Source organism: Microcebus murinus, chromosome 6 (assembly GCF_040939455.1).
Source record: "Microcebus murinus isolate Inina chromosome 6, M.murinus_Inina_mat1.0, whole genome shotgun sequence".
Taxonomy (NCBI): Eukaryota; Metazoa; Chordata; class Mammalia; order Primates; family Cheirogaleidae; genus Microcebus; species Microcebus murinus.
Window position 1 is genome coordinate 74,392,892 of NC_134109.1, and position 13,084 is coordinate 74,405,975.

A 13,084-nucleotide genomic window follows, 5' to 3' on the forward strand; every position below is an offset into this window, starting at 1 on the left:
GATAATAGCTAAAATTACTTTAAAAAATGTTTAAAGGGATTATTTATGTCTGGCTCATGGAGTAGGGTTGGTGCGGAGTTCACTTATCGTACACTACAGCCCTCATGAAACTTTCCATCTCTACGCACTGTTCAGAGGCGCCGTGTTTACATATCCCTCTCTTTCTTTAGTGTTGATTATTTGCTTATATCACCATCTTGTTATATGTACATTTTCTAACATTTCATAGTCATACATAACATAGAATCCTTTAATAAGAATAGCAGCAACCATTTATTGGAATCTCACTGTTGTCTCATATATTTCTTAAAACAACCCTAAAAAGCAAGAACTACACTAGCCCCATTTTACAGATGAGAAAAATGAGGCTTAGGGAAATTATATTCACACAACCAGGCAGATTTGCTGAGCTCTAATCAAGCCTGTCCAAGTAGAACTCACACATTTTCTTAGCTCGTTTACACTGCTGCTTTGGAGATATATATCACAGACACATACATGTCACTGTGCGCTTGGTTTATGTGCATGAATCTGATAATGAAGGTAAACATTCTATTTTAGTTCAATTTACAGTTTTAATTATTCAAAACAAAATGCTGACAGCCCCCTTTGGGCTTTTTTAAAAGGTGAAAATATATCTTGCTTGGGCAGGAATTTTCCTTTGGCATTTCTAGCGCCTTGTGTTTTCACTGTGGAGACATCTCCTTGTCCAAGAATATAAATACTTGCCCTGGAGCTTGTATAACTCCAATTGAAGAGCTCTACGGAGGATTTAGGGAGCGTGTTAATGTGGAAATGGAGCCTGGAGTGCCAAAAGGAGAGCTTGAGGAAATGAAGAGCTTCAACCAGGAATATTTTTACACTAAGACATAAAATAAACATTTTTAAAATGTTTATTGTGAAAGAGTACTCAGAAACCTAAGTCTTAGGCTGAGAACAGCTTGGAAATGGAAGTAAAGTGGGAAAGATCTGCTCCTGGTGGCAGGGAGAGCCATTTATTTTTATTCTAGGCGTAAAACTTGCTTTAAAAAGTATAGTGGTTACAAGTGAATATTTTTACCTTGTATATTATTTTTAAAGAAACATGTGCAGTTTTCCCTCCCATTGATGTGGTTGAAAGAGTGAGTTCAACCAAGTGGATGCTTCCTTTAGGGATGCAACATGTGAACTTATGGTCATTTTTTCCTCTTTTCTAAAGAATGGGTGGTTGTATCTTTATCTAAGATGGGGAGCTTAGTTCATAATTGTTATAAAGCAGAGTAAGCCATCACCCAGCACTCTTTTCTGTCCCTCCCTGATGGCAGAATTAGGGCCAACACCAGTCCTCAGGATGGTGACAAGGGTTAGCAACAACAGAAGAAGACCCAAGCTTGTTTCTTCCATGAATGCCCATTCCTTCTCGTCTCTTGAATGCTTATAAATCCCTTGACCTGACCTCTTTTGTAGTCCTTTGAGCAGAAACCTCATCTCTGTTTGATTTTTTTCCCCTTCTCCATCCAGAGGCAGCCTGCCCTGGAGATCCCTGTAAGTTAGAGGATAAGAAGAGTGAATGTGGAGGACAAAGGAGAGGCAGGGCTTTCCCCAGAGCGTCTCACTTTGCTACACTTTATATTGCCTAAGGAGGCTCTTAAGTGTCATTCCTGATCCCTCAGTACTCAACTGACACTTTCCTCAGCCAATTAAAAAAAAAAAAATACAAGAGCTTCTGAGGCTGGTGGAGCTGCTTTAGGAAAGAAAACTGAACATCGCCTTAGCTATTTTTCTGCTTTGTACTGGGCTTCACCAAGAGACATGAAGTACCACAAAGGCAAATGAGGAAATGACTCCCCTCACCCCACACACACTGAATATTTAAACAAAAATGCCCTGCTAATCTTTAGAGATGCCAGTGTTTTCAACACATGAAAGGTACCCAGTAAATATTTAAAGAAAATACAGACCGTGGGCTCTCTAATGAATTTCTTTTTCTTCTAAATACCATCTGGCAAGATGGCCAGCATCGCGGCGGTCCGTTTCATCTCACGTTTCCATTCAGGTTTCACCTCCTTCTCCATAAGGCCTTGGTGTGAGCTGAGATTGAATGTTTAATTGAAGAGGACATAATTTTCACACATACAGCAAAGATTTGATGAGGCTTTGAGGTTTATTGTAGCCATTAAAATGTCGTAGCTGCTGGCAAAATCCCAGAAAATGTCTAAAGCTAAACCAGATGTGATTAGCAAATTTCAAGAAGCATCAGGCCCTAGTTCTCCAGGCGGGCACAGCCCTGGAGAAGAGAAAATTTTTTTGATTATCGTTAACCACACCTTAACAATGGGGTATGAATTAACCTGTGGTTGCTGGTCGTGCTGATGTCACCTCTTTAAGTAGAGATTGTCAATAAGCATCTTTCAGAGAGATAAGAACTTTGAATAGCATTTTTATATAAGTAAACATAGCAAGGAATTGATAATAGTATAAGCTACAATTTATTGTCTGATTATTATCTATCAGGTGCCTTACAAATAGCATCTCTTTTAATCCTACAATGACCCTGTGAAGCAGATATTATTTTTGACTTCTCTCAAGATAAGATGGCTGAAGTTTAGGGTGTTCACGTAGCTTGCAAATGTTTCACAGGTGATGATCTAGCCACATTTTGAAATGAGGTGTGACTCTAAGGCATGTGTTCAGTCCCATGACATATTGTGCCTCTGGCTCAGAAGTCTCCATATTTGATTGGTGATCAGAACAGAAAGACATGTATTTAAAACATGAAGCCTCATGAAGAGATAAATAACAGAGTTACTGAACACATGTGCATGAGTACACATCTGTGCACACATTCCCAGAACCACATATGTAGAATCTCAGATCAAAGACACAGGAAAGAACTTACCTTGGGTTGGGCACAGGAAGGGGGAGGGAAGTACAGGATAGCTGGGTTATCAAGTAGACACACAGATATCACATTACATAACAAACATTACGTAGGATTAAGAACTTGGGTTTTGGAATCAGATGTGCACTTTTTACTGGTTTGATGAAATTAAGATCGTGACAGGTAGCATAACCATAACAAGTATTCATTTTCTTACCTGTAAAATGGTACAGTTATAGTACCTGCATCATAGGAAATCATGGATGCATGGTTCTGTAGTGAGGAAAGCTTCAGTAAAGCCGAACAGGAGAGTATACCTTTTATTGGAAAATGTACAACCTATATAATCAGCTTGTGTTGTTGAGGGGCCAGCAAGCTGTGTTTGTGAAGTATCTAATTCCCAGAGCACTTGCGCTTTCTTCTTTACATTGTAAAAACAGAACCAAGTTCATGGCACTTGGGAACATGTTCCATATTTTGTTCATTGTTCTATATCCCTTAGTCAGACAATTTTAATTTCCCTGATACTGTGATGTTAATAAGGAATAGTTGGGAAAAGTCAAACAACAGCAATAGTTGCTTTATTTCTTACTCCTCCGCCTTGTTTGCTGGCTAGAACTCTCAGGTCGTTCTTTACAAACCCATATGTGGTAGGCAGAATAATGACCTCCAAACACATCCAAACCCTAATCCCTAGAATCTGTGAACGTGTTACCTTACATGGCAAAAAGGGACATTGCCGATGTTGAGATGGGGAGATTATCCTGGACTGTCCAAGTGGGCCTAATCTAATCACATGAGTCTTTAAAAGCCAAAGACTTTCCCTGGCTGTGATCAGAGGGAGATATAACTACAGAAGAATGATCAGAGAGATGCAACGTCACTGGCTTTGAAGATGGAGGAAGTGGGCAATGAGCCAAGGAATGTGGGAAGCCTCTAGAACTGGAAAAGGCAAGGAGCACATTCTGCCCAGAGCCTCTAGAAGGGAATACAGCTCTGTCAACACCCTGATTTTAGCCCCGTGAGACCCATGTCAGACTTTCAACGTACAGAACTATAAGATGATATTTTTGTGTTGTTTGAAGCCACTAAAGTTTGTGCTGCAGTTTGTTATAGTAGAAATTGGAAAGTAACGCACCATGCAATGGGTCCTTCTTTCTGATTGTACCAGTTAATAATAGCAGCCGCACGCGTGTGTATGCATGTGCACGTGCACAGATAGCATGGCTGAGACCACAGATGTAGGATTTCCCGAGTAGTGGCACCCACTAACATCATATGAAATGTGAATTAGGAGGACTAAACACTCACGTAGGATTTCAGTTGCTCTCTAAAAAAGATCTATGATCAAATAAACCTGGAAATGGTATAAACTAAAATCGTATTCAAAGTGTACATGATTGCACATTACTAAAAAACCATGGGAAGTCTTATTAAAAAAAAAAAAAAAAGATTTAACCCTATTTACAACAGCATTTCCCAACTTACAGCATGAAACATGTTTTCTTTTTTTTTTTTCTTTCATTGGATACTTAGTAATATTTTACAGAACATAAATTGTGTGAAATACAGTTTAAGAAGAAAGGATATTGATATTACTATCAACACAGTTGTTGTTTAAATAATCATTGCTGGGTGACCTTGATAGGAGGAGATGAGATAAACAGTTATGGCCTTTGCCCTTTAATATTGCTCTTAATACTCCCTTGGCTAGCTATCCTTACTGAGTTCGTTATCCATGTAAACAAATAGGGTAGGTCAAATCCTGTCAGATGTCTTACTGCCTGAAAGCCAAAATAAATAACACTAATGGTATTTAAAATTATTCTAGTGTCATTTCCCCCAGATACACATTTGTTTGATATGGTCTTGTAATAGTATTTTATTACAAAAAAAAATTCATTCTAGCTATGAAAGTAGGAAAGCTAAATTAATTTTTTTATTGGAGAGTGATGCAGAAATTCTTTGGTCAGGTGTTGAAAAGTCAGCATATTCTGGAAAATTTACCGAAGAATAAAAATTAATTGCACTTAATAGCTGACAATAGTTACTCAGTACCCCTTATCATTAAGGTTGAGATACTTGACGAACTATAGACTAAATCTTTACCTATACACTAAATCTTGTTTTGAAAATGAGGCATTACTGGCCCTGTTATTACATATTTAAACTGGAAAAAGGTAATTAGTAGTTAACTCTCAGTGGTCAGATATTCAGACTTGTTTGAGAATGTTGGCTCAGATGCTAGTTTTTATCTTTTGAGATAATTCTGATGAGATCTTGTTCTCTCTAAATATCTAATGCTATATATATTTGAATATGTTCTTACATACTATTTAGAAATATTTGGGAATACGCTTATATAGTTTTGTAAAGGCAAAATTCTGTTGACCTTTTTGATATCTGCTATCACTCTATAAATGTTTGCTCTATAAATATTTATCCTGGAATATTAATTCATGTAAGGCTTCCCTAAATGAGATGCTGCATAAAATGTGTAATCCAAACATTTAATAGATATAATTAATATCTTCATCCTAATTTTGAAGAACAGTAATATTTCTAGACTAATTCCATATAGAAATGCAGGTACATCTGTGACCTCTGTAGGCCTTTTAAATCCCCACGTTCTGATTTCATGGAGTGATAAGACTAGTCCAGATGAACCTCTCTTGTGTACAAGGCTAGTACTCGAACATTCTGCCTCAGAATCTAAACAAGACATAAATTTGTACATATATGTAAAACCAGCAGTTCAAGAAAGAGAAGTTTCTTTTTGTAGACTTTCTAAACTATAGTCAGTATGTCTTCCAAACAAAGTTGGCAAATTGAATCCATTCGTTTAGTTCCACTACCTTCCAAAGGCCCACCAAAAAAAAAAATAATTAAATAACACTCACGTTATTTAAATTGTAGTTTAGCATGGGCCTGGGCAGAGACTGGTATAGTAGAAACAGTTTAATTATTCACCTACACATATGTAATCTTTACAAGTAAAATTAAGTGTTTAAAAACATAAGTCACAGTCTACTCTCAGTAACAGATAGGCAGATTAGTGAGGTTAAAAATTAGCCATAATTTTTACAAAGTTAATATATTATTTTTAACATTAATCACTATGAGTTAGCTAAATTTTTTACATGTTGTTAAACCTTCCCTGTTTAAAACTACGGGGTAAGCAATGAACTAGCTTTTGTTTCTCCTGCAAGGTGGACACAATCACCTCCTTTGCCATTTAGCTCATCTACCTTAATGCGCAAGTGAAGTGTCTGGACAAATAAATTGGTGAGATAAGATCGGGTAGGCTCTGAAGGCCAGGACCTGTGAGGCAGGTTCAAGTGTGAGCACTGATGACGTGAGGAAGGGGAGCTGCCCGCAGAAGACAGTATCTGTAGTGACCAAGGGAGGGCAGGGGACAAGGCTGCTTAGCAGAGACAAGGCTACGTGTCACCTGGCAATTACCTTGACCAGTTTTGTTTTCATTTTGCTTTTGGGTTATGTGTGGTGTCCTTTCCTCTTTGTGGTACTGCAGTTAATCAAGAGTTGACTGCAAGAAAGGAGGAGGAAAGCTAATAACGAGTGCTGCTGCTCTACTAATGGATATGCAAGTTTCTGTCATTGTGGGAAGGGGATAGGATTCCTCTGTCCCTGCTCCTCTGTCCAGTTTTTAATGCAAGTTTGCTTCCTCTTTGACTCTGGCTTTTTTATGGCCATATTGGCTCCTCTTGGGCCAGGAATCAATGCATCCATCCACTCTGATAAAAGTATGGACTTCGGCTGACTATGTCAATCTGTACTGTTGAACTTGAAATAGAATTTAAGAAATTCTTAGAAAGCAAAGGAGATAATTTAAAGGTCTATAATGGCTGTTCTTTATCCTTAGGGATGCCAAATTTATTGCTAAATTTGTTAAATAAGATACAGGAGGCCAGTAATATCTGAATTTCAGATAATGAGGATTTTAAGTATAAGTGTATCTCAAATATTGTACAGGATGTGCTTATACTAAAAAGATTTTTTTCCTTGTTTATCTCAAACTCAAATTTAACTTAGTGTACTGTTTTTTATTTGGCAAGTCTGTACAAAATTTAAAAGTAATAATAGAACCAATCAAAAGTTCCTTCACTTTTCATTATCATGTGCTGACTGGCAATTCTAAACAATACCAATAGTAGAATTCTCCTCCTTGCCAATGTGGGCAGTGGACACAGTTAGTAATTACGTTTAAGGATGTGGTGTCTGTCTGTTTCCACCATCACTCATGACAGCACTGACCATAAAATGAGCACTTAATACCAAGAAATTTGCTAACATCCTTTCCATTTCTTAAAAATATTTCAAAGTAAGTATTATGACCTGCAGAGTAAGTATTATCACCTGCAGTATTATCAATTGCAACTGTAACAATAAGGAAGTGGAAGCAACTCTGCTACTACTGGAAAAGCTGAGGTTTGAAGCAGATGTATCTGTTCTCAAAGCTTGTGCCCTTTCCGCTGTGCCATGCTTTGATCTTTTACAGTTTACATACCTGCCCCACAAATACTAATGCTGTGATCTAGAATGATAAAGTTAGAAGAGTAAGTGAGTTCTCTAGTTCATCTTCTGAAGGGACTATGGATAATACTAGGATTGAATTCAAACTTTTTGTCTCTACCTGTAACCACTCAACTGATTTATCTATTATTATCTTTATCCTTCTACCTCTTGCCTGTCCATCTTTTTCGGTTTCTCTGACTCCCTCTCTTTCTCTATCTGACATTGACCTAGCCTGTGTTTTATCCCTTTATAACCCAAAGGATAAGCACACTAGTCTGACATGGTTAGCTGGACTAATAGCAGATGACTGAAGGGCCAACCCTAAGAAAGTTGCAAGGTTTTGACTCCTTTGTTCTCTCTCTCTTTTGTGGAAATTACATGTAGTGGGGTTCTGACATAGATGGGAACATAAGGGAACTTTCCAGGATTTGTCAAGTCACACAGCAGAGCAGACTGTTCCTCTTGTGCGTGAGACCAGCCCTGACTATGCAGGAAAAATGACCTCTACCACTGGCATTATCAAGTGGGTTTCTCTCCATGAGAGTGTGAGTGTTCCCTGAAAGGGTGGGGTTGGGGGAAGACCAAAAAAAAAAAAAAGAAAACTAAACCTCATCACAAGAGTGAATGTTTTCTTTAATTACTCATCTGAACACGGTCCATGAATAGTATGGGCTCTCCTCAGGGGGTGAAATCACTTTGGAAACCTTTTGGAAGACTTCAGAGAAAAGATGGTTGATGGAACACTCAGTGTAGGACTAAACACTCACGTAGGATTTCAGTTACTCTTGAAAATTACTACAATGGTAGCAGAGTTCTTTAAAAGTAGAAACTTAAAAGCACAGAGAAAATGAGAGAGAACCACAAAATTTCTGAAGCTCAAAAAACAGATGGACAGGTGGTAAATGAATTAGCCAAGCAAGAAAACTGTTCTAATCCAGGAGTGGAGAAAGGTGAGACCCAATCCAATTTTCACTGCAAGATTTATACATAACCACAAATTCATACATAAATTCATATAAATGTATACCAAAATAGAAATTCATACATATTTATATGTAAATAAATCTATGAAGTTATTCAATGAAATTTCCCAAGCTGATGGACATGGGCTTCTAATTTTAAAAGGCCCAAATAGATCCCAGGATAGGAGAGTAAAACAGATTTATACTATTATTAGAACATTTCAGAACACTCAGGACAAAAAGCAAAGCTTACCAACATTTCTAGAAGGGGTGGGTGGGCAAGTGGAATGTGGGCATAGATTATATACAGAGGAGAATCAGGAAGCAGAATTACTTCAGACTTTTCCATAGCATCACTCAAAGCTGTAAATGGATCCAAATTCTAAGGAAATTTATTCCTAGTCCAGAGTCTTATATCTACCAAACTCTCAAATAGTTTTATTCTGAGGACAGATTAAAAATATTTTGAGACATGTAAGTTCTCAGAACCTTATCCCCCATACACTCATTCATCTTTAGGATACTGCTAGAGAATGTGCTTTACCATTAAAGAGGAAGACACAGGTTACAGGAAATAAAAGTCCAGTGGAGAAGGAAGGTGGAAGGGGTCTCCAGGATGGAGAAGGACCCCAGGATGACAGCCAGGCATGGGGAGAAAACATTTCAGATTAGATTAAATCAAAAGAGTCATGGAGAAGATTCTTAAAGAATATGCAATGAATGCATCTGATATATCTGAATGTTTTGGCAAGAGATGTATACAACTGTCAACAAGTTTGGGGTTCATCTAATGATAAGCTAATGGAAAACAAAACAAATTAGAAAAAAATTATCAATTATGAGAGCAAGAGTAAGGGAGGGTGGGGGAATATACAGGAAAAGTGAAATAATCAGACTTTGCAGATATTAGCTTAGACTGGGAGTTGTTTTTGCAAAGTCATGATAATATCCACACTGAATACAAGTTTACCCAAGTCCTGCTAGTGCCATATTGGGAAGAGGTGGGAGTGTAGGAAAGAGCTACATCATTTATAGTCCATAAAGAGAAAAATCAAAAAATACCAATAGAATCTTGTTAGAGACACACAATTAAGTACCAAAATAATCTTGTAAAATTGGTAAAAGAGGTATCCTTGGAGGAGGAAGAAATGGGGCAATTGGTGGGAACTACTGTTCTTAGAGTACATAGAATACATGTATTCTTTAAATTATATGCATGTATAACTGTAATAAATATTAAAACACCCACCGTAATAACAATAAAACAAAACATTTGTAAATGGTAGTTAAGTTTCAACTGCAGAGGTTGGTGTGTTGAAAGCAGTGCCAGATTGGGATTTATTTTTTTAATTTTTTTTTTATTTTTATTTCAGGATATTATGAGGGTACAAACATTTTGGTTACATTTTATGTTTTTGCCTCACGCAAGCAAGGATTAGAGGCATGCCCTTCCCTCTACAATGCTCACCACATCCATTAGTTGTGAGTTTACCACCCCAATCCCCTAATCCCTGGGGAATATTACTACCGTGTGAGCACCATAGTGTTGGTCAGTTCAGATTGGGATTTAGAAGGTACCAGTTTTAAAATCTAGTTCTGCTACTTGCTAACCACATGGTAAGCCAGGAAACTTTGACAAATTACTTAACATCAGTGAACCTCAACTGAAAAAGTGGAGATGATCATAATTCTCTACCCTGCCCAGCTCAAAGTGCCGTTAGAAGGGTCCGATGAGGTGATGTATAAGGAAGTCCTTCAGAAGGTGTTGGAGGTAGTAAATATGAAATGTCCAATTTTAAATCAAAAGTGTAGTTGATTATATCTCAAATAAGAAGTACAATTAATCAAAGTATATGCCTAAACTATTGACAGTTTTGCCATCCTAATGGTAGCTTATGTATGCCAACAGTGAAGAAGCCTAGAAAGCAAGTGGTAATGAAATTGTGAAAGGCGTTTTCCATAGCTTGTTGAGAATTAAGTATTTCTCCTTGCAAGAAGTGGTCCAAAACCTGGAAGAAATGGTAGTCAGTTGGTGAAAGTTCTAGTGTATACAGTGGATGACAGAGAGTTTCCAAAGCCAGTTTCTGTAGTTTGAGTAGTGTTGTTTGTGTGACATGTAGTTGAGCATTGTCTTGCAAGAGGATTGACCTGTCTCTATTGACCAATCTCAGCTGCTTAATTGCCAAGTGTCCTCATCATTTCATACAATTGATTGCAGTAGGCATCTGCTATAATAGACTGACCAGGTTTCATGAAGCTATAGTGGATAATACCAGCATTGGACCACCAAACAGACACCATTAGCTTTTTTTGATTAATATTTGATCTTGGACTGTGTTTCAGCACTTTATCTTTATCCAACCAATGTGCTGAATGCTTTGACAATTGTCAAAAACAATCCATTTTCATCACACCTAATAATATAGAAATGGTTCGCCTTTATGTCATGATAGCAAAGAGAAAGGCAAGCTTCAAGATGACTCCTCTTCTGATGCTCGTTTAATTAATGCGGAATGCATCTATCCAGCTTCTTTACTTTGCCAGTTTGTTTCAAATGGTCCAATATTGTTGGAATAGTAATGTCAAACCTTGCTGTTAATTCACATGTAGGTTGAGATGGATTTGCTTCTACTACAGGTTTCAGCTCATCATTATCCATCTTGGTCTCAGGTCACCCATATGGCTCATTTTCAAGATTAAAATCACCAGAGTGAATCTTCTCAAACCATCGACGTACTGTGTATTCATTAGCCACATCCTTCCCAAACACTTTGTTGATATTTCGAGATGTCTGCGCTGCGTTATTTCCACGACAGAACTCATATTCGAAAATAATGTAAATTTTTGACTTATCCGTGGTTTCACAAAAATTGCTCTTAAAAAAAAAAATTGAAAGATAATCACAAGCCAAAACATGCATTTGCAAGACTGAGGATGTACCTTCACAATAAACATAAAACAAGAAGTGTCAAAGTGAAATGTCAGTGATTTCAACTATCTAACTTAGTACTTAAGGAAATCAGACATTTTATACTTAATAATCTAATATTTAAACTCATCCAGAAGCCACGTTGTCTGCAGCTTGCCCAGTGCACGCTGGTGTGTCCAGAGAGGAGAGGGGGGATTGATCCATTTAGGACAAGCCCGGCTAACTTAGCACCTTTTAGGAAGCTGCAGCAGACGTGACTTGAATGATGATTGACTGTACCTGATTTATCACCTCTTTCCTTCTTTGCAGCCCGTTTGTCCACAGCACTAGTTTACTAAGTCTGAACTCTGGTACGAGACTGGATACATTAGCCAGAGTCCTGACCACGTTGCCATGGTGTTAAAAATATTTAGTTTTGCAAGCAAAGTTTTAGAAATAATAAAAAAAAAATCCTTTGATATGATTTATTTTTGTAAAATGATTTCAACAAAACAGACCTAAGGAACTGGGATAAGTATTTCAGAAAGGCAGTGGGTGTAAAATGTTGATCGGCATGGTGACTTTTGATGCAAAGCATCCAATTAAGTGCGGCATGGTGGCTAAAGGTCACACATTTCCCAAATTGAATGCCTTCAAAGACAAGTTGTCCAGAAAGGAGAGAGGATACGGAAACTGAAATTTGATTCATCCGTTTAATTAATGGAAGAAGTTTTGAGTTTCCCTTTGAAGCCGTGATTGTGACATCTCTAGGTGGGAGCGATGAGTTGTGTTGTCCCGGTTTCCTACTCTGGGTTCGTACCCTCTATTTATAAATCATCATGGCTAATAGAATTTAGTTTGTTGGGTTTTTTCTTTGACAAGAAAAATAGACTATTAAAATAAAATATACTGTCATAGAAAAGTCTGAGTCAGAAGTTCTGAATTCAAATCCTTGCTTCACAAGCTGTGTAACCCTTAGCAAATCATTCCATCCCCCAATCTCAACATCCTTGTATGTAAATGTGGGCATCACAACCTGCTCCACTGATTGTGAGGATTTACCAGGATCGTACAAGGGAAATCGCTTTGCATAGCATAAGCAGAGTGTATGGTGCTTACCCTGTAGTCCCCTGTGCCCTCGTACTGGACAGCCAGTCCATCAGCAAGCCCTGCTGTAACCCTGTCTTCAAAACATATCTGGAATCAGTTCATTGCTCCCATGTCCACCACCTTGATGACAGGCCCCAACAGGTTTCCCTGCTTCCACTCTTGCCCTTTCTTTAATCCAGTCTCCACCTGCCACATGGGTCACAGCACTTTGTTATTTCGTACTCCTCCTTTTGGAATCAAATCCAGCCTCATATTCATGCCCTACAAGCTCTGCATAATTTTTCCCACTTGTTCCTTTCCAGTCTCATCTCATGCCTCCCATCCCCTCCTGCCTGCTAAACTCCAGCCACATAGGCCTTTGTGTGTCAACCCCACGAGCTTGTTTCTGCTTTAGGGCCCTCTGTCTAGAACGTCCTTCTCCCAGACGTCCCCATGCCTTGAGCTTTCCCTGCCCGCCCAGTCATCAGCAGCCACTTCGAATAGGCACTCTCTACGACAGCCTTCTGTCTTGACGTTGCCATTATTTTCTCCTTATCTATAAATTTTCTGTCTCCCTCCACTAGCTCTGTGAAGGCAGATATCTAATATGAAATTTTTGGTGTTTATATTTACTGCGCCAGTTGGGGCCTGTCACATAGTTGCTATTCAATCAGTATTTGCTGAGTGGGTGACTGAATGAATGAACAAATGTGAATAAATGGCAGAAAT

General features: G+C 38.2%; 1 protein-coding gene across 7 annotated transcripts in view; it reads left to right on the forward strand.

Annotated features, from left to right (window-relative positions):
* FMN1 (formin 1) overlaps positions 1–13,084 on the forward strand; it is a 389,771-nt gene that overhangs the window by 267,214 nt on the left and 109,473 nt on the right. The gene's annotated exons all lie outside the window — the stretch shown is intronic.